Source organism: Stegostoma tigrinum, chromosome 13 (assembly GCF_030684315.1).
Source record: "Stegostoma tigrinum isolate sSteTig4 chromosome 13, sSteTig4.hap1, whole genome shotgun sequence".
NCBI lineage: Eukaryota > Metazoa > Chordata > Chondrichthyes > Orectolobiformes > Stegostomatidae > Stegostoma > Stegostoma tigrinum.
Window position 1 is genome coordinate 42,612,069 of NC_081366.1, and position 27,060 is coordinate 42,639,128.

Sequence of the window (27,060 nt, forward strand, 5' to 3'; positions counted from 1 at the left end):
CTGTTTGGCCAGAGCAAGAGAATTTCTTGCAGTGGCTGCCAGTCCCATTTTTGCATAGTTACTTCTTGAGTTTCCCCAGAATCTACTCTTTGTCTTTTCCTATTTTGCATCTGCAAGTCCCCCTTTGCCAATATCATCTGAATATGAGACATGAAATTCCAATGACAATTCCAGCTCTACATCATTGCCATTTTTCTTGTCCCATCAACCAAATCTATTCTTGGGCTGTTTGTTTGACATCCAGTTCTTGCACTGCATGAATTACCTCCAGTTTGATATTGGGGAGATGTAAATCATTGACTTTGGGCTCAATCTCGATAGCTGTTTCCTTCTACCAGTTCTGTTCCTCTCTCCAACTGTTGTCTCAGGTTGAACCAGGCTGTTTGGGATACAAATTTTGGAAATACTCAGAAGATCTGACAGAATCCATGGAGAGATAAACAGATTCAATGTTTCAAGTCATGAAAGTTCATTTTTTCAGGGCAACAGTGGAGTTTGCACACTGTCTACCTAATGGAAACTGTGGCTTGGCTGCGAATTGCAAAATTCCCAAAACTCCCAAAAATGTGTACAGATTAATGCTTTTGATGAATTAACTTGTCAATAGCTCTAGAATAAATTGCTTGCATAAACACTTCTGTTTTTAAGTGATACAATTTAATTATATATTTTATGTGATCACTTTAAAGAAATATTTACTATCATTGAAAATAATCAAGATAATTTCATGGAAATGATTGTTTCTGAGTAGCTTTAAATTAAGCAGCATTCCTTGTATTCTTCATTTATTACATTCTCTTAAAAGCTTTTTTGTCAGTAAGGGGAAATTAAAAACATTTTTTTACACCAAGCTTCGTTATTACTCATGAGCCGTATCTGATCAATTATGAGTGAATCTCCTGTAAAATTGCACAAATGCTCGAAAGATATGCATTGCAATATCATTGTTCTAGTCCTGTTTATTACTCTAACTGTCTTTTATGTCTTTCCCTAAGTGCAGAAATGATTTAGTGCTAGATAAAGAGCCATTTTATGGTGTGAACTTTTACCTTAATATATATAGGAGCCACTTCACTTTAAACACTTTGATTGGGTGTTTAAAGATTTTGCCATAGCCAATAAACAATGTTTATTTATTTTGCTTTATTGTCTACCTTTTGTATATGAAACAGAAGATGCGTTTAAAAAGTCTCCTAATTTCATAGCAATGGTAAGACTAAGTTGATTTAATTTCTACAATGTAATGCAAACAAGATTTTAATGGTTTCCAAAAAAATAATTTTACTTTTCAGAACGTCAGAAAGTTAGCCAGGTTTGCTGTGCCCGCAAATAAACAGGGCAAATCCAATCCATCAATTGCCAATCCATCAGTCTGCTCTGGACGATCTGCAAAATGATGAAATGTGCCATTCACAGTGTTATCAGATGACAGTTAATGAGCAAAAAAAAGAATTAAATCAGGGTACTTTCTCGTTGAAATAAATTTAAATGCAGTAGATGTCCAAAGAGCCTTGAGACTTCAGCTGTATAGATCTTTAAAATGTCATGAATAGGTGCAGAAGACTAATGGAATGCTGGCATTTACAGCTAAAGGACTGAGTACAAGGATGCAGAAGTTAAGTTGCAGGTATGCAAAAGCCTGGTGAGACTCCATTTGAAGTATGGAGAGCAGGTCTGGGCACTACCCTCAGGATAGATGTATTGGCCGTGGCAGAAATACAGTGTAGGTTTACGAGAATGATACCTGGGCTTCAGTGGTTAAGTTATGAGGAGGAATTATACAAATTAGGCCTGTTTTCTCTAGCATTTAGAAGGTTGAGGGATGATCTGATCAAAGTGCACAAGATATTAACAGGAAAAGAAAGGGATATAGAAAGGTAAACTGCCTACACTGGTTGGAGACTCCAGAACTAGGGGGCAGAATCTGGGAATTAGGGCCAAATCATTCAGGAGAGATGTTAGGAAGCACATCTGCACACAAAATGTGTTTGGAACTGTCTTCTACAAATGGCAGTGGATGCAGGATCAGTTGGTAATTTTACATGTAAGATAGATAAACTTCTGTTAAGCAAAGGTATTAAGCGATATGGGCCAAAGTCGGTATATGGAGTTAGGCCACAGATCGACCGTGATCTCATTGAATGGTGGAACAGGCTCAAGGGGTTGGCTTTTTCCTGTTTCTATGTTCCTATGCTCAGTTTAGATTCTGCTGATGTGACTAGAGAATCCACCTCCAAGAATCTAAAGAATTCTAGAGATGCATTGAGAGTGACTGCCTTTAATATCAAGTCTGTATTTGACCAAGAGTAGCGTCAAAGTGCCGTCATGAAATTGAAGTCATTGGGAGTCAGGAAGAAATCCTACTCACATAAAGTCACAGTGAGAACAAAAGGTGATTGTAGTTGTTGGATGTGAATCATCACAGCTGCAGGACATATGTGCACAAATTTCTAGGGGAGTGTCCTGGGCCTCTCCATCTTCAACTGCTTCAACAATGAGTTTTCCTATATCATAAGGTTAGAAATAAGGATGTTCAGATCATTATAATAAAATGTGAGGCTGGATGAACACAGCAGGCCAAGCAGCATCTCAGGAGCACAAAAGCTGACGTTTCGGGCCTAGACCCTTCATCAGAGAGGGGGATGGGGGGAGGGAACTGGAATAAATAGGGAGAGAGGGGGAGGCGGACCGAAGATGGAGAGTAAAGAAGAAGGGTGGAGAGGGTGTAGGTGGGGAGGTAGGGAGGGGATAGGTCAGTCCAGGGAAGACGGACAGGTCAAGGAGGTGGGATGAGGTTAGTAGGTAGCTGGGGGTGCGGCTTGGGGTGGGAGGAAGGGATAGGTGAGAGGAAGAACCGGTTAGGGAGGCAGAGACAGGTTGGACTGGTTTTGGGATGCAGTGGGTGGGGGGGAAGAGCTGGGCTGGTTGTGTGGTGCAGTGGGGGGAGGGGATGAACTGGGCTGGTTTAGGGATGCAGTGGGGGAAGGGGAGATTTTGAAACTGGTGAAGTCCACATTGATACCATATGGCTGCAGGGTTCCCAGGCGGAATATGAGTTGCTGTTCCTGCAACCTTCGGGTGGCATCATTGTGGCAGTGCAGGAGGCCCATGATGGACATGTCATCAAGAGAATGGGAGGGGGAGTGGAAATGGTTTGCGACTGGGAGGTGCAGTTGTTTGTTGCGAACTGAGCGGAGGTGTTCTGCAAAGCGGTCCCCAAGCCTCCGCTTGGTTTCCCCAATGTAGAGAAAGCCGCACCGGGTACAGTGGATACAGTATACCACATTGGCAGATGTGCAGGTGAACCTCTGCTTAATGTGGAATGTCATCTTGGGGCCTGGGATGGGGGTGAGGGATGAGGTGTGGGGACAAGTGTAGCATTTCCTGCGGTTGCAGGGGAAGGTGCCGGGTGTGGTGGGGTTGGAGGGCAGTGTGGAGCGAACAAGGGAGTCACGGAGAGAGTGGTCTCTCCGGAAAGCAGACAGGGGTGGGGATGGAAAAATGTCTTGGGTGGTGGGGTCGGATTGTAAATGGCGGAAGTGTCGGAGGATAATGCGTTGTATCCGGAGGTTGGTAGGGTGGTGTGTGAGAACGAGGGGGATCCTCTTGGGGCGGTTGTGGCGGGGGCGGGGTGTGAGGGATGTGTCGCGGGAAATGCGGGAGACGCGGTCAAGGGCGTTCTCAATCACCGTGGGGGGGAAGTTGCGGTCCTTAAAGAACTTGGACATCTGGGATGTGCGGGAGTGGAATGTCTTATCGTGGGAGCAGATGCGGCGGAGGCGGAGGAATTGGGAATAGGGGATGGAATTTTTGCAGGAGGGTGGGTGGGAGGAGGTGTATTCTAGGTAGCTGTGGGAGTCGGTGGGCTTGAAATGGACATCAGTTACAAGCTGGTTGCCTGAGATGGAGACTGAGAGGTCCAGGAAGGTGAGGGATGTGCTGGAGATGGCCCAGGTGAACTGAAGGTTGGGGTGGAAGGTGTTGGTGAAGTGGATGAACTGTTCGAGCTCCTCTGGGGAGCAAGAGGCGGCGCCGATACAGTCATCAATGTACCGGAGGAAGAGGTGGGGTTTGGGGCCTGTGTAGGTGCGGAAGATGGACTGTTCCACGTAACCTACAAAGAGGCAGGCATAGCTGGGGCCCATGCGGGTGCCCATGGCCACCCCCTTAGTCTGTAGGAAGTGGGAGGAGTCAAAAGAGAAGTTGTTGAGTGTGAGGACGAGTTCCGCTAGGCGGATGAGAGTGTCGGTGGAGGGGGCCTGGTCGGGCCTGCGGGACAGGAAGAAGCGGAGGGCCTTGAGGCCATCTCCATGCGGAATGCAGGTGTACAGGGACTGGACGTCCATGGTGAATATGAGGTGTTGGGGGCCAGGGAATTGGAAGTCCTGGAGGAGGTGGAGGGCGTGGGTGGTGTCACGGACATAGGTGGGGAGTCCCTGGACCAAAGGGGAGAAAATGGAGTCCAGATAGGTGGAGATGAGTTCGGTGGGGCAGGAGCAGGCTGAGACGATGAAGTTTTCAGTCCTTCATGATTCTTATCTACTGAAGCAGTCTGTGTCTGCATACATTAAGATCTGAACATCATTCAAGCTTGGATTGTAAGTTGCAGGATAACATTTGTACCATACAAGTGCCAGACAGTGACCATGTCTGACAATATAAAGTTTAGTAATCATCCCTTGATCTCAATAGCATTGCCATTTTTGAATTCTCTGCTAACAACAGCCTCAAGTTTACCATTGACCTTAAATTTAAGTTGACTAGCCATATAACTTTAATAACAATAGGAACAATCAGAGGCTGGGTATTCTGCAGAAACAAACTCTGTTTCTGACTCACCAAAGCCTGCTCATTGTCTATAAGGCAGAAGTCAGGAGTATGATGAAATACTCCCCACTTCTCTGAATGAGTGCACCTCCAACAGGATTCACAATGCTTAACAACATCCAAGACAAAATAACCTGTGTTTGAAATAGTATTCAACACCTTTAACATCACTTTCTCTCTATCATGAGTGCACACCAGCTGCAATGTTTACTGTCTAAAAGATGCACTCACCAAGAATTCCTCATAGCATTTACTAAAACTTACAGCCTAAATTGAGAAGGGTAGCATAGGGAATGGGGACACCAATATCCTCAAATTCTCCTTCAAATTGCACAGCATCCTGTCATCATAATGTATTAATGTACATTTGTAAATGTTTGGTCAAAACCGTGGAATTCCCTCCTTGATTATAATGAGTACCTACACTGCACAGAATGTAGTGGTTAGTTGGATACCAGTGCAGTTTCAATGGCAATTAAACATGGGCAATAAATGCTGGCCTTAATTGCTAGTGATACCCAGATTCCATGAACAAGTTTGTTTCAAAACTAAGTTCAGTGAATTACATAAGCCTTTTGGCAATCAATTGTAATCTTTGTCAAATTAAAATCTCTATCCTTTCATTTCATAATAAATGAGTTATTGGGCTCAAATTTTACAGTTAACCCTAACTGAGTCAGTTTGTTTCGAGGAGGGTTTTGGGATATCAAATATATTCACTGCCATTCTACAAGCTACACACAAAACTAGAACGATTTATGCAGATTAACCTACAGACAAAAATAAATGAAAGGACTCAGGATACGGGTAAACATTACAATTCATTTGTCAGTTAATTATTTATGCAATTATTTTATTCTTATAGAACACCTTGACTGTGCGGCTGCTTAGCACATATTCGGAGAAACCAGTTGTTGCTGCAAAGATGCAACTGATGTTTCAGGAATATCCACATGCTTCAAAGTGTATATGACATTGAACTAAATCAAGGAAGGTTTGCAGCGAAATGATTATTGAAACATAACATAGAAACCAGCACGAATGATCTTGAGAGATACATTCATAGCCCCCCACTCAGAGCAAATAGGGAATATAAATTCAGTTAAATATGTCTGGATTACAATTCCAGTAACTGTAATAGTCACCACAAAATGACTGAGCATCAATTCTCCAATTACATTTCTTGTGGAAACCAGTCTGCTGTCCTTCCCCAGGCTGGCTGGCCTATATGTTACTACAAAAATGTTGTTGAATTTTAATTGCAATTAGAGTTCCATAAAAATGTGCAATAAATGCTGATATTGACAGTGACACCCACAATCTGTGAATGAATAAACATTTTGAGAGTGGTGCCCATTGTTTACAGTTCTGTAAAATTGATGAAGGTTTTTAAAGTAATAAACTAAAACCAAATCAACTCGCTTCTTTACAAACATGTAACAATTCCTAACTTCACTATGGTACCATCCTCTATGTAATGGAGAGTCACAGAAGTCAGTGCTGAGGCCACAGTTATTTACAATATATATTCAATGATTTGGATGCAGAAAGTGAATGGACTGTAGCCAAGATCATCAATGTTTTTGCAGGAGGAACAGTGAAGCTGAATGTTACTTAAATGGAGAAAGACTGTAGTAAGCTACAGCACGGAGAGATTTGGTGCTCCTTTTTCAGAATTTTTTTTAAAAAGTGAGACACCAGGTCATAGGGAGGGAAATAGAGTTTGGTTTGTACTCCAAAGGAAATACACTAAAAAATATGGAAATCATGCTGAATCAAAGCTAATCAGAACACACCTAGAACTGTGAAGTTTTCATCCCCTTTTCAAAGGAAAGATGTAGTGTCATTAGAAGCAGGGTTGCTCCTGGCTATGGAGGGAATTTCTTATGAGAGGTTGAATAGGTTGGGCATCTAACAATTGGAGTTTAGAAGAATGAAGGGCAGGATTCTTGACAGCTTAGATGCAGAGAGGTTGTTTCCCCTTGTGAGTGAGTCCAGGACCTAAGGGCAAGAACTCAGAGTGAGGGGTGACCCAGTTAGAACATAGAACATAGAACATAGAAAAGTACAGCACAGTACTGGCCCTTCGGCCCACAATGTTGTGCCGTGGAATAATCCTAATCCAAAAATAAAATAACCTAACCTACATTCCCCTCATTTCACTGCTGTCCATGTGCATGTCCAGCAGTCACTTAAATGTCACTAATGACTCCGCTTCCACAACGACCACTGGCAAACTATTCCATGCGCTCACAACTCTCTGGGTGAAGAACCTCCCTCTGACGTCTCCTCTATACCTTCCTCCTAACACCTTAAAACTATGACCCCTTGTGGCAGTCAATCCTGCCCTGGGGAAAAGTCTCTGGCTATCACAGATGTTGAGGAATTTCTTATCTCAAAAGGTACAGGATCTGTTGAATTCTTTACCACAGAAAGCTATCAAAGCTGGCTCATTAAAAATGGTCTAAGTTGATATAGAGATAATGGGAACTGCAGATGCTAGAGAATCCAAGATAACAAAGTGTGGGGCTGGATGAACACAGCAGGCCAAGCAGCATCAAAGGAGCACAAAAGCTGACGTTTCGGGCCTAGATGCTTCATCAGAAAAGGGGGATGGGGAGAGGATTCTGAAATAAATAGGGAGAGAGGGGGAGGCGGACTGAAGATGGATAGAGGGGAAGATAGGTGGAGAGGAGAGTATGGGTGGGGAGGTAGGGAGGGGATAGGTCAGTCTGGGGAGGACGGACAGGTCAAGGGGTGTCACGAGGTTAGTAGGTAGTAAATGGAGGTGCGACTTGAGGTGGGAGGAGGGGATATGTGAGAGGAAGAACAGGTTAGGCAGGCGGGGATAAGCTGGGTTGGTTTTGGGATGCAGTGGAGGGAGGGGAGATTTTGAAGCTGGTGAAGTCCACATTGATACCATTGGGCTGCAGGGTTCCCAAGCGGAATATGAGTTGCTGTTCCTGCAACCAACAGGTAACATCATTATGGCACTGCAGGAGGCCCATGATGGACATGTCATCTAAGGAATGGGAGGGGGAGTTGAAGTGGTTTGCGACTGTGAGGTGCAGTTGTTTACTGCGAACCGAGCGTCGGTGTTTGCAAAGCGGTCCCGAAACCTCTGCTTGGTTTCCCCAATGTAGAGGAAGCCACACCGGGTACAGCAGATGCAGTATACCACATTGGCGGATGTGCAGGTGAACATCTGCTCGATGTGGAAAGTCATCTTGGAGCCTGGGATGGGGGTGAGGGAGGTAGTGTGGCGGCAGATGTAGCACTTCCTGCGGTTGCAGGGGAATGTGCCGGGTGTGGTGGGGTTGGAGGGGATGGTGGAGCCGACAAAGGAGTCACAGACAGAGTGGTCTTTCGGGAAGGCGGACAAGGGTGGGGTGGAAAAAATGTCTTTAGTGGTGCGGTCGGATTGTAGATGGCGGTAGTGTCGGAGAATGATGCGTTGTATCCGGAAGTTGGTGGGGTGGTATGTGAGAACTAGGGGGATTGTCTTTTGGCAGTTATTGCGAGGGCAGGGTGTGAGGGATGAGGTGCGAGAAATGCGGGAGACACGGTCGAGGGCATTCTCGACCAATGCGGGGGTGATGTTGTGGCCCTTGGAGAACGTGGTCATCTGCAATGTCCGGGAGTGGAATGCCTCATCCTGGGAGCAGATGCAGCGGAGGCAGACGAATTAGGAATAGAGAGTGGAATTTTTGCGGGAAGGTGGGTGGAAGGAGGTGTATTCTAGGTAGCTGTGGGAGTCGGTGGGCTTGAAGTGGACATCAGTTTGTAGGTGGTTGCCTGAGATAGAGAACAGAAAGATCCAGGAAGGGAAGGGGTGTGTTGGAGATGGCCCAGGTGAACTTGAGGTTGGGGTGGAAGGTGTTGGTGAAATGGATGAACTGTTCCAGCTCCTCTTTGAGCATGAGGCGGCGCTGATACAGTCATCAATGTTTCGGAGGAAGAGGTGGAGTTTGGGGCCAGTGTAGGTGCGGAAGAGGGACTGTCCCACGTAACCTACAAAGAGGCAGGCATAGGTTGGGCCCACGCAGGTACCCATGGCCACCCCCTTAGTCTGTAGGAAGTGGGAGGGATCGAAAGAGAAGTTGTTGAGGGTGAGGACGAGTTCGGCGAGGCAGATGAGGGTGTCGGTGGAGGGGAACTAGTCGGGTCTGCGGCACAGGAAAAAGCGGAGGACCTGAAGGCCATCTGCACGGGGAATGCAGGTGTACAGGGCCTGGACGTCCATGGTGAAAATGAGGTGTTGAGGATCGGGGAATTGGAAGTTCTGGAGGAGGTGGGGGGCGTGGGTGGTGTCACAGATGTAGGTACGGAGTTCCTGGACCAAGGGGGAGAAAATGGAGTCCAGATGGATGGAGATGAGTTCGGTGGGGCAGGAGCAGGCGCAGACAATAGGTCGATCAGGGCAGGCGGGTTTATGGATTTTGGGAAGGAGATAGAAGCGGGCGGTGCGGGGTTGGGGAACAATGAGGTTGGAGGCTGTGGGTGGGAGGTCACCTGAGGTGATGAGGCCATGGATGGTTTGGGAGATGATGGTTTGGTGCTCGGGGGTGGGGCCATGATCAAGGGAGCGGTAGGAGGCGGTTTCGGAGAGTTGGCATCTGGCCTCAGCAATGTAAAGGTCAGTGCACCATACTACTACTGCGCCTCCCTTGTCTGCGGGTTTGATGGTGAGGTTGGGATTGGAGCGGAGGGAGCGGAGGGCTGACCGTTCTGCAGGGGAGATATTGGAGTGGGTGAGAGGTGTGGAGAGGTTGAGGCGGTTGATGTCTCGACGGCAGTTGGAGATGAAGAGGGTAGGGAGGACAGGAGGCCTGGGGGTGGTGTCCGGGAGGAGGACATGTAGTGGAGGTGGGAGAAGGGGTCAGTGGAGAGAGGGTTAGGCTCCCGGTTAAAGAAGTAAGCGTGGAGGCGAAGGCGGCGGAAAAACTGCTCTATGTCCAACCGTGACTGGTATTCGTTGATGTGTGGTTGTAGGGGGACAAAGGTGAGCCCATTGCTCTCCTCTCCCCCTACTGCATCCCAAAACCAGCCCAGCTCATCCCCGCCTGCCCAACCTCTTCTTCCTCTCACCTATCCTCTCCTCCCACTTCAAACTGCACCTCCATTTGCTACCTACTAACCTCATCCCGCCCCCTTGACCTATCCGTCCTTCCCGGACTGACCTATCCCCTCCCTACCTCCCCACCCATACTCTCATCTCCATCAATCTTCTCCTCTATCCATCTTCAGTCTGCCTCCCCCTCTTTCCCTATTTATTTCAGAATCCTCTCCCCATCCCCCCCTCTGATGAAGGGTCTCGGCCCGAAATGCCAGCTTTTGTGCTCCTGAGATGCTGCTTGGCCTGCTGTGTTCTTCCAGCCCCACACTTTGTTATCTAAGCTGATATAGATAGTTTTTTTTTTAATCAGTAAGGGAGCCAAGGGTTATGGGGAACAGCAAAGATTGTCAGATCAATCATGATCTCATTGAATGGCAGAACTGGTTTGATGGGCCAAATGATCAACTTTATCCCTTGGATTTTATGGGAGCATAGGAGCCTTTTTCGTAATTCAATCTTTCTTGTAAACTTGTACAGATATCATTCTAGATGGCTAATGAAACTCCGTGATGTTTCTGTGTTGGAAGAAATTATTTGTAAAATGGAAACTGATGACAGAATCTTTTATTTGGAATGTCGTTACTTACTATTATCCCTGCATTATGTTTGAACTAGAGGAACACACTGTCTTTTTTCCCTTACGCTACTGTATCACTACAGCTGGGCATAGCTGACTCTTGAGCTCTGGCTTGCATCTATGCTTTTCAATTTTTCAAGATCTGAATCATGTCTCCCTCCAGTACAAGTTTCTTTCTCAAAAGGCAGGGTTTAGAAAACCCCTAAAACCTGCGCAAATATTTATTTATGATTCCTGTTCCATTTGAGCAAAAGAAATGGAGTCACCATATAAACTCTGTGATTTTGATGATGCAAGCCTGATAATTAAATTCGTTTGATTTTGACAACACAAGATTTAGTTTGTCTGGTTTCCCACCTTACTGTGCATTTACTATGAGTTGAATCTACTTTTTTTGGCTAAGTCTGGGTTGTATTGAACTTTCTGTGAAGGTTTATCGATGTAAGGCTGAGGATGTTTTCTTGCTACGTCTTACCAAACCTAACAATTAGCTATCTCCCCTCTCCCCATGGTATGCTTTTTGATTTTTTTCCAGCCCATCATGTAATGTGCCATTCCCAGAACAACTCAGCACTCATCACTACTATCATACAATCCTTACAGTGTGGAAACAGGCCCTTTGGCCCAACAAGTCCACACCAATCCCTGGAGTATCCCACCCAGACCCATCCCCCTGTAACCCACATAACTTACACATTCCTGAACATTGCAGGCAATTTAGCACGGCCAAACCGCCTAGCCTGCACATCTTTGGATTGTAGGAGGAAACCGGAGCACCCAAAGGAAACCCACGCAGACACGGGGAGAAACTCCACACAGACAGTCGCCCAAGGGTGGTAATGAAACCAGGTCCTTGGCACTGTGAGGTTGCAGTGCTAACCCCTGAGCTACCCTGCCACCTTCATCATCTACTAATTATATTCATCATCGCTGGTGCGAGTGCCATCTTTAAAAGCTTGTAGTACAACCAGACAGGTGTTGTAAAGTGTAGAGCTGCACCTTATATGGTGCCTAGACGTTTGCCCCAGACAATGGAAGACAAGGGGAAATTGGTGCCCCACTTTGCATGCGGGGACCTGGAGGTCCTACTGAATTATGTGCTATATGGGCCAATATCTAGTTGCCCCAGGGCCAGCAGAGGCCATGCCACCAGACTATGCCAGCCTGGTTCATAGTTGCCACCTGAGTCAGTGCATTCACACTCATCAGCAGGAAAGCACAGCAAAGTAGGAAGGAGGTCAATGACCTCTCTGCTCTGCCAGTGTCAGTGCCACACTCTTCTGTCTGATGCATCGCGCTCAATTTATCTCTGCTACTACATCCACCTCCCATCAAGGCTCATGATCTAACACTGTCAATATTGCCTGCAACATCTTCCTCACACCCTGTCACTCACTGATTCCCCAACAGCAGTGACCTGCATGCCCTCTCCATTACTCACTCACTTACTCAGGACACCTCCTCAACAGCTGTGTCATCCACCTCCATTGCAGGGAATACCTGCCCCTCATTCCAAGAGGAAAACAGCTCACAATAGGACTGAAAGAATCAAGGCTGGACGTGGGTTGCCCGGTATTCATGTCCTCTCACCTTAGGTGGAGAGTATCCTGACTCTGACTGCCCAAGTGGCTGTCCCTGGGACTGGTATTGGAGATGTCCTTTGATCACTGTGCTAGGACCCCCCTGAGAGAAAGCTCTCCTGCATGACTTGATTGAGGCTTGCAGACTACCATGCCAAGCTTCCTGCTTTTGTGTCTGCGTTAAACAGCAAGGCAAGACAGAGGTAGTGTGAGCCTGGAATATCAGCTGAGGGCACTAAGCACAAAACAAGATAATTCAAGACAGGCATACTCAGAGTGAGTGAGTGCCACAACAGACAGGCTGGAGATACAGCCTGGTTCAGTCCATGGAGCTAGGTGCACGTCCCTGAGTGCACATTGTCTTTGCCGCATTGTTATAAAAATAGTTTCCAGTGCAGCCTGTGGTACAGCATTCAAGTGTAGAAGCATCCTCTAAGTGGATCAGAGATGTGTCTTGAGGGTTCTTAGAGGCACATATTGGTTGACAATTTCTACAGGCATTGTGTATGTGCAGCCAGTGCCCATGGAGCATATCCTGAGATGTTGCTCAATATCCAACATTGATGTCTGTTGAAGCAAGAGATGAGCTGAAGTTTCCAAGCACCGCTTTGACTTCTATGTCAAGCATTCTCAATATCTAGCTTGGTTAGAGCTTCTGGTAATATGAAAAACTGAATATTAATGAGCTGAATTGTGGCATGAATAAAGTGTTTAACAAGCTATAATTCTCCTTAATCGACAACTTACTGCCACTTAGCTTGAAACTTACCTCACTGCTTGGCAAATGCATAAAAGGGGCAGTGAGTTGCTCCTGACATCAAGTTAGGCCTTCATAGACTTCTTGCCTTCCACAATTCTCACTGAAGCCATATTTGTCAGGCCTCTATAAAGGCTTCACCCACTATTTTGCATTAGAAAGTAGCTGGCAAAAATAAATGCAGAAGTGTATTTATAGCTGATTTAGTTTTCCATCTTTCCAGAGAAATAGTTACTGGCTTGTAGAACTTCAGTCTAAAACACCGAAAACCACAAATATGAACAAAATATGCTTAAGTGACATAAGTACCATTTTCCAATATTACCGGTTGTCTCTCACCACATAGTGTTCCTGCCTGGCAACCAGGAGTGATATAAGGTTTGAACCAACCATTTCAAACACTATTTGAAGGGATCCTTCACTTTCTATGATAGCGCTTTTATAGAAATTTTCAAGATATTTTTTCTGCAGTTGCATGTAACTTAACTTGCTGACAGACTGAAACCAAATTACCAGCAACTTTAGCACCTTATTTAACGTTGCCCTGAGCTTTCAGCAACACATGCTCTTCATTTACGTTTTGAGGCAGAGAGGGAAAGTGCAAATAATTGAGTGGGTTAGGACCAGAAAGAGACCCACCCACTCCCTGCTGCCTCAGCAATCAAGTTTTTGGTGGAAAGGGCCCTGGATGCTTTCCAAACCACCAAGAATTAAGGTCCTTCTGTTGTCAATTAATGACCAGTTAACGGTCTCAGCCGGTCACTGGACTGCCTTCCTGGCAGGTGAGAAAAATGTTTTTATTTTCCTGACAGAGAAACTAGGATGATCTGTCATAGTGTTGGGAGAATGCCTGAACTGGCGACAATTTGGGCCATGAATGAGGCTGCCGAAAGTCACCTCCCTCCTTTGTCTCCAAACCCTTTAACTACCTCTTCTTCCAGTTTGCAACTCACACATTCCCCCCACCACCAAATTCTTCATAAGAAACATTTAGTTTTTTGCTTGCATGAGGCTTCTTGACAACACGAGCTGATCCTTCCCACGTGGTCCAGCTCCCAGTGGTTATTGGTCTCTTATTAGCTAGCTGCTTCAGAAAAAGGGTGACTTCAATGACAAGACATCTGATAGGCTGAGAATCCTGCCAGCAAACAGCACATAACTATCTGATGGCTCCTGAACCAGTAGCGATGGCAATTAGGGAAGATGGTGAGGGATAAGTCCTATTGAAAATGCTATGCCCACACTTTCAAAAAACCTTACATTTTGACTGTTGACTAAAGCCCTTACTGCCCACAACATACCATTTCCGAAATGAAATCATCTCTCTCCGAGGAAACTGTGTGAAGCTAAACAGGCTGTAAACTGTGGTGTCATATTGGACCATTTGGGGTGTTTCTGAGAATATTCGTTCCATCACTCCCTCTTCAGATTCCTCCTCTGCTGAGCTGATCTACTTCCCTCGCTGAACCTATTCACCTCACTTTTCCATTAAGATCCTCCTTTAATATTAACATGTGTTTTGCCATCTCTCTGATTATACCGCTATCTTTTCATCTGCTGAAATCCTCAGTCAAGGTTCATTGTTATCCCTAAGCTTAACTACATATACTTTCTGGTTCATTTAAGGGATGTGGGTGTCACTGGTTGGGTGCTCTTAAGAAGCTGGTTATGAGCTACCTTTTTGAATCACTGTAGTCTGTGGGCTGTAAACAGACCATGCTATTAGGGAGGGAATTCCAGGATTTTGAACTAGCAGCATTCAAGGAATGGTGATTATATTCCCAAAATAGGATGGTGAATGGCTTAGAGGAGAACTTGTAGGTGATGGTATCCCTATGTATCTAAGATTGTTGAAGCTGAATGCCAGTGGTGCAGCAAGTGAATGTTCATGGATATGGTAATCCCCTGCATGTTGTTCGTGCAGGAATCAGTAAAGCCACTGATTGTTGAGGGACATTGCTAAAATTATCTCTTCATAGAATCCCTAGAGTGTGGAAACCTTCCCTTTGGCTCAACAGCCCCATTCCCCCTATAACCCACTTAAGCTCCACACCCCTGAACACTACAGACAATTTAGCATGGCCATTCCACTAGCCTGCACATCTTTGGACTGTGGGAGGAAACCAGAGCACCCAGAGGAAACCCACACAGACATATGGAGAATGTGCAAACTCCACACAGACAGTCACCTGGTGGTAGAATCAAACCCGGGTCCCTGGCGCTATGAGGCAACGGTGCTAACCACTGACTCACCATGCCACCCAATCTTCTTATTGAAGATTATCATCACCTGACACTTACATTATTGTTAGAATATTGTAAGTGCCAAAACCTTTGCAATATCTAGTGCCTCCAGTCATTTCTTGACATCACGTGAAGTGAATTGAATTGGCTGAAGAATGGCATGAGCATTGCTAGGAGCTTCTGGAGGAGGCCAAAATGGGTCATTTACTCACCACTTCTGGCTGAAGATAGTTGCAAACGATTCAACTTTATTTTTTTCGATGATGTGCTTGGGTCCCCCATTAGTGAAAATGTGAATGTTTGTGGAGCCTCCTCCTTCAGTGAGTTGTTCAGCATATGGCAGGTCTGTAGAGCTTTCTTTGCCACTACCCTATCAGCTGTGCATCCATTGCTGTATTTTTCACCAGCATTGACATTTGCTCATTTGAAAATGTTGTTTATTTTCCATTGAGATCCTCCTTAGTATAAACATGTGAGGTATTTTGCCATCTCTCCTAATATCCCCTTATTTGTTTTTTTTCTGGGGTGTGACCTCTTGTTCTGATCATTTTAATTCCCTTTTGATTTGCATTGAACCATTAAAGGGCATTTGACATTACAGTTGTGCTGGATTTTCTTGTCAGAGAATTCCAGTCTGATAAGAAGAGGAAGAAACAAAACTCCCAATGAAACAACAGAAAATTGTTGGAAGAGTTCTCAAAAAATCCTTACAATTTCATACATTATGTCTCACAGTCATCATGTCAGTGTATCTTTAACAGACCTGCTCAAGATATCAGACCTGTATTATGGCATATGACCTATGAGTGTAAATATCTCGAGAGATGGAATCCTTATTGTTCAGAAGATCCTAGTTCAATGCCTACATGACTAGAAGATGTGCCAAAATATATCTGAATGGGTTGATTAAAACATCTTAGCCTGGGATCACTTGAAGCATCACATGCTGTTGAAAGTATGCTGTTCTGTTGTAATAAATTTAATGTTGGCCCAAACACATGTAATTGTCTGTGAATGTAATATTTGCAGATTGCTGTTAGCAATAATAAATTTCTGTTGGAATCTTTAATACCATGATATTCAGGTCCAGTTTGTTAAGTTATGAGGGACGATGTGAGCAGTTCTGCATCAGGTAAAGTAATAAGTAGAAGACAGAATCACATCAATAAAATGTTATGGGCTCAGGACAACAAACCTGCAATTCTTTAGCAAAGTATTTTGTAACGGCCCCTTTTTTCAGATAGAGATTTGTCACATTCTGCAGCGAAATCTACAACTACCTGCTAAAACCATCAATTTCAAATTCACTTTGTGCCTTTTATTCCAAGTTTCTAGGCAATATCTAAGTTACATTGGCCACTATGCAGTTCATGTTTGCATAAGCCAAGACTGCTTCTATGTTTGCCAGGGGGAAATATCTGGAAAGAATAAAATAGGGCTGCAGGGTTTGCACAGATTGCAGGCTTCCTCTAAGAGCTTAATGCCATTTGCTGCCCCATAAAACCCAATGGGATCGACTGTTTTTTGACTCTTAATGAACAATTAGGCATTTCCCAGTAGCTGATCACATAAGTATGCACCATTATTCTGGAAGCTACAATCATTAGAATTAAAAGTAGCTTTTATTTTCACATGTACTCACTCACTCAATCTTAGTATACAGTGGAAGAACAAAGAAAGCAAGCCAGGATGTTAAACATTACAGTCCTTCTTATAAAGCATAGGAAAAAAAAGGAAAAACAGTTAACAGATCAACATCACAGTCCTGGGCTCACAATTCCTACAGCAACTCATATTCCACTTGGGAACCCTGCAGCCCAATGGTATCAATGTGGATTTCACAAATTTCAAAATCTCCCCTCCCCCACTGCATCCGAAAACCAGCCCAGCTTGTCCCTGCCTCCCTAACCTGCTCTTCCTCTCACCTACCCCCTCCTCCCACTTCAAGCCGCACCTCCATTTCTTACCTAGTAACCTCATCCTGCCCCCCTGACCTGTCCGTCCTCCTTGGACTGACCTATCCCCTCCCTACCTCGCCACCTATACTCTCCTCTCCACCGATCTTCTCCTCTATCCATCTTCGGTCCGCCTCCCCCTCTCTCCCTATTTATTTCAGAACCCTCTCCACCTCTCCCTTTCCTGATGAAGGGTCTAGGCCCGAAACGTCAGCTTTTGTGCTCCTGAGTTGCTGCTTGGCCTGCTGTGTTCATCTAGCCCCACGCTTTGTTATCTCGGACTCTCCAGCATCTGCAGTTCCCATTATCTCTTCCTCACAAGGTTTCACTGCTGCCTCGGGCTGCCTGCTCCCACTCTCAGTGTCATCATATACTGTATGAGTTTCCTTTTTTTCACCCTCCAGCTCTCACACCATTTCCATACACTGAATGCAGGAATTAAAGGTGACTGCATAAAGATAAAGACACAGCTCTGCATATTTAGTTTATGATTTTATTTGTGGGTTTACCCTCTTTTGTGAAACTCAGTATAAACTGATCAATGGGTAAATAGGACAGCCTGTCCGTTGTGAACTTACTAGAGCCGCAGTCAGATGATATATTTAAGAATCCCAAGGTTGTGTTTGATTCAAATAATTTTCTGCAAATCCATGATGTTACTTCCATCTTTTTGCTGAAGAGGTTAAAACAACCTTCTTTAAACTGCTAGAAGTGGAGGCTTCACCTAATAGTATTGTTACTGGAATATTAATGCAGAAACTGACAACTAGGGTTTGAATCCTGCCACAGCAGATGGTGCAATTTGAATTAATTAAGTATTTCAAATTAAGAGCCTCTAATAATGACCACAAATCAATTGACAGGAAAAACCCATCTGCTTCACTCATCTCCTTTTGGGAAGGAAACTACCATCCTTTTGGCCTGTATTTGATTTCAGACACACAGCAATGTGGTTGACTCTTAACTCATCTCTGGGCATTTAGGGATGGGCAATAAATGCTCGTCTGGCCAGTGACACCCTCATCCTGTGAATGAATCTTAAAATAAAGTTGCTTAAAATCTGCTGCAGTATCCACTTTTGCTTCTCCTAATCACCTCTAGGAAGCTATTCATCTGATAGACAAATGAACAATAACCAAAAACTAGGATAGATCTTCTAACACCTTCTCCAGATAGTCATTGCCCTTGTCTTGCCCATTTTTCATGATGGAAATTGACCCAGAATTAAATTTTGAAATGAAGGAAATAAATCTGTTTTTTTTAATCACTTTGAGTTACTTTGTTTTTTCTTACTGTGTAAATTTCAGAAGTGACATAACAATTTAAAATAACCACTATTTAGAATTTATTTGCACCATCACACACGCATGTTTTTATTTTTGTGGGATTGCTGAACCATGTTCAATTTGAGATTTAATGGAGGGTAAGTTAAATACCAATAGTCATTTTTCAGCAGCCATTGTAGATTCTTTTTTGTTGTATTTTGGGAATGCTTTTAATTGAACAGTTTTGAAGTTTGATTTGGAAAATGTAAATATTAGTATTACATGATTTAGGACAAAACATAATCAGGACACGCAAATATTTTCTCTAAAAAATATATTTCTGCTTTAAACATCTAAACCTTCTGAGATTGTGACGTTCTGCATTTCCATATGTGAAGATGCTCTGCATGCATTTGTTGAATCAATGTTTCACGTGAATTCTAACATATTTCTTCTTGTTCGACATTTCCTATTTACTCTTACTATGTTTAATATCTCAAATAGTTATCCTTAAGTAGTAGAAAACAATTGCATGGAAGTTTTCAACATAACTCCATCATTCCTTCATTTAAGTTGTCCCTCTGACAGAATACGTACAATAATGTACCTTACGTTTAGCAAGTGGAACAGAAATCTTTGTTTGTACCATCTACTTGATGTACACATCTTAGACCTATATTTGTTTGAATTTAGAAGAACATGGGGTGATTTTATTGAAGCGTTTAACATTATGTGGGGATCTGACAGGGTAGATTTTGAGAATATGATTCCATGAGGGTGGATATAGTTGCAGAATAAAGGGACTCTTGTTCAAAACTGAGATGCAAGGGAATTTCTTCTCTTCGAGGGCAGCGATTGTATGGAATTTTCTACCTCAGAGAGTTGTGGTGGGTAGATCACTGAAAGCACTTAAAGCGGAGGTACATAGATTTTTTGGATGATGGAGGAGTTGACGGCTAACAGAAGCTGGCACAAAAGAGGAATTGAGGCCAGGGGCAGATCAGCCATGATCTTGTAGAATGGCAAGGCTGGCTTGACCAACTCCGAGTCCCATTTCTTATCTTCTTAAGTTTTTATCCCACTCCAGAAAAATTCGATCCAAGTGCAAACTGTGGATAGCCAATTCAGCTACTCATCACCTATTAGGGCCTATGTTATAAACCTGACTGGAATTTCCCAGATAGCCTCTTGGCCCCAGGAAGCACTGATAAATATCTCAGCAGCTGAGTGCATAGTGATCTTCTGGTGGTGGACTGGGAACCCAGTATTCTAAGCAGACTTTGAGGCTGTTCCTGGTACTTAGCTTCAACTACAGCAATAGGCAGCCATTTGCAGAGGTTTCTACTCTACATTTGATAGTCCGAGATTTCTGTTTCAAATTTTTAAATGTTGCATGGAGTAATATCTCCATCTTAAGGCATGCAATCTCTGTCTTACCTGAGAAAAAAATCATTCTTCTACTGTGTCCAAGCTAGACAGTCCTTCTATTTGGCTTATAGCTTCAACAACCTGTCCAGCTTCCTTCACTGGATGTCCACCCTCTGGCTATTAATTAGAGCTGGGTGACCGTACTCTACACAGACTAGGCTTTTCACTCTCATTTGAGCACCTTGGTGGGAAACTGTGAAAATCTGCCTAACACCTGCTGTGAACCAGTGCAGTCAGACAACACAATAGAATTGTCTGTCTCCCTTTCATTAAAGTACCCTCATGAATGTAATTAAGACTGATTTACTTTTATTAATACATCTGAAGATATATGTCACAAAAATATGCAATTTTAGCATCAGTGTCCAGCTGTGAGTTATTTGATTTTAAATCACTGGAGACTACTTGAAGGAAAAATGCAACATTTGCCATTTCCAATGATGTAGAACCCTCCCTTTCTTAGTACGCTGACTTGTTTTTAACGTGACAAAAGGTTTAAAATATGTGTAGTAATGTTTGGTCATCTAATGAAGAACCTCCCTGACCGTAATAACCAGTTAAAAGTGCTCATGGAGGTGGTGAAGGGGTGGGGGTGGGAGGACTATTTTAGTGGGAGAAGCATGATTCAGTGAATCAAGTGTTATTCCAGTATTATTAATTGTGGGATTGAATAATGTAAATGGTTTTGGTTCAACTCATTTAATGTTTAAAATGCCCCAATCCTTTTCCCAGCTTAGGTCTAATCCTTCAGGGATGTGTTGATTTTACTAACATAAAGAGTGATATCTCTACCTTAAGGTATTTAAATTGAGGAGCAAGTAATGGTTTTCTAGATAGTTTTATATATTGTGCTAAATCTAACTGATGGGTGAGTAGCTCCAGCCAGAGCTATTGCTGTCCTAATAGATATTGTGCAAGAAATAACATTGTGGACAATGATGGCAGTACTTACGATTCCTCAGCTGAAGGTATTAATGTAATTTTGTCATTTAATAACTCTGTACATAGTCACACATTCACAGTAGTGCTATATTTCCAGGAATTATCTGTTACCATGTTCCTTCTGCACCATTTGGTCTTTTCATTCATACACTTGAGATTTCCCTGTCATCATCTATTTTACCTTAGATTATTGCATCAGAATCATAGTTGTAGAGTCATTGATTTATTCAGTATTGAAACAGACCTTGCAGTCCAATTCATCCATGCCAATCAGATATCCCAAACTGATCTCAGAGATTAAATGAAACTAAATATCTTCCCTCCAGACCCTTAGATCCTGTAACGCATATGAATATTTCACAGCCAATTACAACATTTACAGTCTCTTTCCTAAAATCTCCAGCTTTTAGCTTCTTTTGTGGAGATAGTGATATACATAATGGCTTCTAACAAGTGTTCCAGAAATTGGTCACCCATTGTTTAAGATTTCTTTTCCCACTGCCAGCTCTGGCTTGCTAAGCTAAGTCTTAGTTAATTGTTAATTGCAATTATCTCCAAGCTTATTTGAACTGCATTTACTTCAGTGTGTTTACTTTCTCAGGGAGATGTCTTATTTTCTGAAGTTAAAACACTGCTTCCCAAAACTAAAAGTTATATTCCTAAAACATATGCATTATGAACTACATATGCACATTGATAGTCTGAATGGTGACAAGATGAGATAGATTTAATTGTAGAATTGAGATTTGTAGATGTTGGACAAACAGAAAGATAAGTGCTTGCATCTTTTCTCGTAATTAAAGAAAGTTATGGGAAGCAGGAAGGGAACTTGATGGTGCTCAGAAATATGGAGCTGTAAAGTTGTGCTGGGAATAAGAGCATCGAATAGTTAAAACAGAATCTAATCTTGGCAATTCTACATTGCAGCCAAGCTCCAGGTACCAAATATTTTCTACAGCCTGACTTCATATCTGTTGTTTGATTTGCTTCAGTACCTATCATCCTTCAAATCTGTTTTTGTAAGGTGTGTTCAGGAGGGTTTCCTAACGCAGTACGTTGACAGGCCGACGAGGGGAGAGGCCATTCTAGACTTGGTGCTCGGAAACGAGCCGGGGCAGGTATCAGATCTTGTGGTGGGAGAGCATTTTGGTGATAGTGACCATAACTGCCTCACATTCTACATAGCTATGGAGAAGGAGAGGATTAGGCAGAATGGGAGGATATTTAATTGGGGAAGAGGAAACTATGATGCGATTAGACATGAGTTAGGAAGCATGGACTGGCAGCAGTTGTTCCATGGTAAGGGAACTATAGACATGTGGAGACGGTTTAAGGAACAGTTGTTGGGAGTGATGAGTAAATATGTCCCTCTGAGACAGGCAAGAAGGGGTAAGATTAAGGAACCTTGGATGACGAGAGCGGTGGAGCTTCTAGTGAAAAGGAAGAAGGTAGCTTACATAAGGTGGAGGAAGCTAGGGTCAAGTTCAGCTAGAGAGGATTACATGCAGGCAAGGAAGGAGCTCAAAAATGGTCTGAGGAGAGCCAGGAGGGGGCACGAGAAAGGCTTGGCAGAAGGAATCCGGGAAAACACAAAGGCATTTTACACTTACGTGAGGAATAAGAGAATGGTCAAAGAAAGAGTAGGGCCGATCAGGGATAGCATAGGGAACTTGTGTGTGGAGCCTGAGGAGGTAGGGGAAGCCCTAAATGAGTTTTTTGCTTCTGTCTTTACGAAAGAAACCAACTTTGTAGTGAATGAAACCTTTGAAGAGCAGGTGTGCATGCTGGAATGGATAGAGATAGACGAAGCTGATGTGCTGAAAATTTTGTCAAACACTAAGATTGACAAGTCGCCAGGCCCGGATCAGATTTGTCCTCGGCTGCTTTGGGAAGCGAGAAATGCAATTGCTTCGCCACTTGCGAAGATCTTTGCATCCTCGCTCTCCACTGGAGTCGTACCTGAGGACTGGAGAGAGGCAAATGTAATTCCTCTCTTCAAGAAAGGAAATAGGGAAATCCCCGGCAATTATCGACCGGTAAGTCTCACGTCTGTCGTCTGCAAGGTGTTAGAAAGGATTCTGAGGGATAAGATTTATGACCATCTGGAAGAGCATGGCTTGATCAAATACAGTCAACACGGCTTTGTGAGGGGTCATGCCTTACAAACCTTATCGAGTTTTTTGAGGATGTGACTAGAAAGGTTGATGAGGGTCGAGCTGTGGATGTGGTGTATATGGACTTCAGTAAGGCATTTGATAAGGTTCCCCATGGTAGGCTCATTCAGAAGGTCAGGAGGAATGGGATACAGGGGAACTTAGCTGCTTGGATACAGAATTGGCTGGCCAACAGAAGACAGCGAGTGGTAGTAGAAGGAAAATATTCTGCCTGGAAGTCAGTGGTGAGTGGAGTTCCACAGGGCTCTGTCCTTGGGCCTCTACCGTTTGTAATTTTTATTAATGACTTGGACGAGGGAATTGAAGGATGGGTCAGCAAGTTTGCAGACGACACAAAGGTCGGAGGTGTCGTTGACAGTGTAGAGGGCTGTTGTAGGCTGCAGCGGGACATTGACAGGATGCAGAGATGGGCTGAGAGGTGGCAGAGGGAGTTCAACCTGGATAAATGCGAGGTGATGCATTTTGGAAGGTCGAATTTGAAAGCTGAGTACAGGATTAAGGATAGGATTCTTGGCAGCGTGGAGGAACAGAGGGATCTTGGTGTGCAGATACATAGATCCCATAAAATGGCCACCCAAGTGGACAGGGTTGTTAAGAAAGCATATGGTGTTTTGGCTTTCATTAACAGGGGGATTGAGTTTAAGAGTCGTGAGATCTTGTTGCAGCTCTATAAAACTTTGGTTAGACCGCACTTGGAATACTGCGTCCAGTTCTGGGCGCCCTATTATAGGAAAGATGTGGATGCTTTGGAGAGGGTTCAGAGGAGGTTTACCAGGATGCTGCCTGGACTGGAGGGCTTATCTTATGAAGAGAGGTTGACTGAGCTCGGTCTCTTTTCATTGGAGAAAAGGAGGAGGAGAGGGGACCTAATTGAGGTATACAAGATAATGAGAGGCATAGATAGAGTTGATAGCCAGAGACTATTTCCCAGGGCAGAAATGGCTAGCACGAGGGGTCATAGTTTTAAGCTGGTTGGTGGAAAGTATAGAGGGGATGTCAGAGGCAGGTTCTTTACGCAGAGAGTTGTGAGAGCATGGAATGCGTTGCCAGCAGCAGTTGTGGAAGCAAGGTCATTGGGGTCATTTAAGAGACTGCTGGACATGTATATGGTCACAGAAATTTGAGGGTGCATACATGAGGATCAATGGTCGGCACAACATTGTGGGCTGAAGGGCCTGTTCTGTGCTGTACTGTTCTATGTTCTATGTTCTAAATCACTCACCTGTTTACTCAACATCTAAACCACTGCATGAGAAAATCTGAAGGCATTGTTTTATGATTAAGCATTTCCTTGTCACTGCATGTCTGGCTGCTTTCTCTTCCCCACCTTTATGGCTCTATGGGATCGGATTTAAATAATTGACAGCCAAACTGGATTTCTTTGCAATTGCAAAATAAATGTGCCATGATTTATGCCAAAGGTTAACTGGATTAATAAAAATTAAACGAGCTACAAAAATTGAATGGACCCCATGCAGATTCCTTTGAATATTCTGAAGATCATGGCTATTGTAAGTATTATGTCACATGACATAAATCTTCATAGTTTCAGGGGGCCTTGTAATGGACGCAGCGGAGGCTTTGCGTAATGGTGAGTGGGAATAGCAGGAAAATGTTATCTGGTTAGGATATCCACCTGATTCTCTACAGCTTGTCACAGGCTGGTTCACATACTGATTTAGTATGCCGCAATGTTACAATCAATCCACAGATGAGTGGCCCCAATTCCCAACTTTTCCAGAAGTGATATCCCAAATTGCCATACTCCCAGGTGGGGACGGAAGAACCAGGCTTCCTTGCTTTACTCACTATTCCCTTGATTGGTTGCAATAAGGTTAATTTTAATAGGATATTTTCTCATTAGTACATCTTTCTTCATGACCAATGAATTTCCTTTTCAAGGAGCCAATTTAACCAGAATTTTTTTGAGTTAACGAAAGAAGTGAGTTTATTAGATACTAAACGTGAGGGGAAATAATGCAACACACATACATAGATTAGAAATGAGAAGCGAAACAAATGGGGCTGACAAGTGGCAGATAACATTTGAGCCAAACAAATGCCAGGCAATGATCATCTCCAAAAAGAGGCAATCTAACCACAGCTCCCTGACATTCGACAGAGTCACCATCACTCTATTCCCCACTATCAATGTCCTGGGGATTACCGTTGATCAGAAACTCAACTGGACTGACTCACATGAACATTGTGGCTACAAGAGCATGTCAGAGGCTAGGAATACTGTGGCGAGTATCCTGACTCTCCCAAAGCCTGTCCATCATCAACAAGGCACAAGTCTGGAGAATGATGGAATACTCCCTACTTGCTTGGATTGGTGCAGCTCCAGTAACACTCAAGAAGCTTGACACCATCCATAACAAAGCTTGACAGGCACCACTCCTGGCAAACATCCACTCCTTCCACCCACAACCGATTCTCAGTAGTAGCAGCGTGTATTATCTACAAGATGCTCTGCAGAAAGATTCTTGGACAGTACCTTCCAAACCCATGATCACTTCCATCTAGAAGGACAAGAGCAGCAGATAAATGGGAACACCACCACCTTCAAGTTTTTCTCCCAAGTTATTCACCATCCTGACTTGGAAATATGTCACTGTCGCTGGATGAAAATCCTGGAATTCCCTCCCTCAGGATATTGTGGATCAACTTAAGGCAGTAAATCCATGTAGGAATATCTGGGATTACAGCAGTTCAAGAGGGCAGCTCACCCCCACCTTAAGGACAACCAGGGATGGGCAATAATTGTCAGCCATAATGAAATTTTTAAAAAATAAATCTGGAGGAAGCATATGCTGAGCAGGTGATAGAATATGTAAGCTTTACATTTAGTGTGACATTACAGGGCTTCTCTTCCAACAACCACTGAATTCACATCCCCAGCCATTGTTCCATGTCATAATTGATTCTTCGTCCTGCATTCAGGAGTAATTATCACTTTGCTGAACCTCTTAACTGTTTTGTATGAATCACTAGATGTCATTTTCAGATGTTTGCCTTATAAAGACAACAATACCAATGTTTTGTTTCCCACACAAAGCTTCTAATTACCTAATACTTATTTTCTCATTCTTTTAATGGCAAAAATTCCAAATGCTGTTGCACTATCTGACATGGTCCTGTGAGTCTTTCTAGAAGCACAGACATGTAATTCAACATTAAGAGTTTGCCTTTTTGGCTAAGGAGTTTATCCCTCATCAATTTTAGTGGACCCCCAAATTAATGGCAATTAACTAATTCAGAGGGCTAAAGCCAGTAAATCCATGGAGGAATATCTGGGAGTAAATAGTAAGAAGTCTCATCCTTTGTCTCAATCCTGTGGATATTCATGACTTAATAATGATTTTGAAAATCTGATGGATACCTCTCCAAAGTTCCCTGTGTTTGTGAATGATTTACAATTGACTTCAGTTATCTTATGCTGAAACTTCTGATGTTAGACCACTGATCAGATTACATCTCAATTGGATTCCTTGGCAGTAAAATAAAACTAAGTTTTCCAACCACACCCTGGCTGTAATTGCCCTTAAAATAAATTTAATATCCACATTCATAAGGATCTGCTCATGTCTGCTTTCACCTTTGGTAATAGGTTACATAATCTGAAAACAACCAACAAAATGTCTCTTCAAGAACTGTTATTTGCATCAAGTGTTTCCTGTTGAGATTTTCCAACCAACTGACATGCATGACATGTTTTACAGAACTGTATTCTCTATTTCTGAAATCTTGATAATCTGAAATACTTGTTTATCAAGATACCTCCAATTCCTCTTCAGAATTCTATTTTTAATAAGTAACATCCTGGAACTCCTTCAGCTTTAGTGTGAATTGTCTGTGCCAGCTTAATTTACTCTGGATCTGTTTCCCAAGCCTGAATTCATGAAGACTTGCCAAGCACTTCTGCTGAAGTATCCCCATTCTTAAATAGAATGTTAGTGACCTGAACATTTTGTTTGGGGGATTACCGTGACTTCTGGTAATGGACTTTCAACTGTTCAACCTCTTTAGCCTCAAATGTCCTTTCCATGATTATAAGTGAGGCTGTAACTTTCATGCCTGACAAATCATGCCACAGGAATATTTCAAGTCTATCCACAAGTACTTTCTTAACTACCCTGACTGCCACTAGTCCAGACAACAACCACATGCCAATTGTACTATGCAACCAGGATCT

General features: G+C 43.5%; 1 protein-coding gene across 3 annotated transcripts in view; it reads left to right on the top strand.

Moving 5' to 3' along the window:
- LOC125458525 (glutamate receptor ionotropic, delta-2-like) overlaps positions 1 to 27,060 on the top strand; it is a 496,301-nt gene that overhangs the window by 87,867 nt on the left and 381,374 nt on the right. The gene's annotated exons all lie outside the window — the stretch shown is intronic.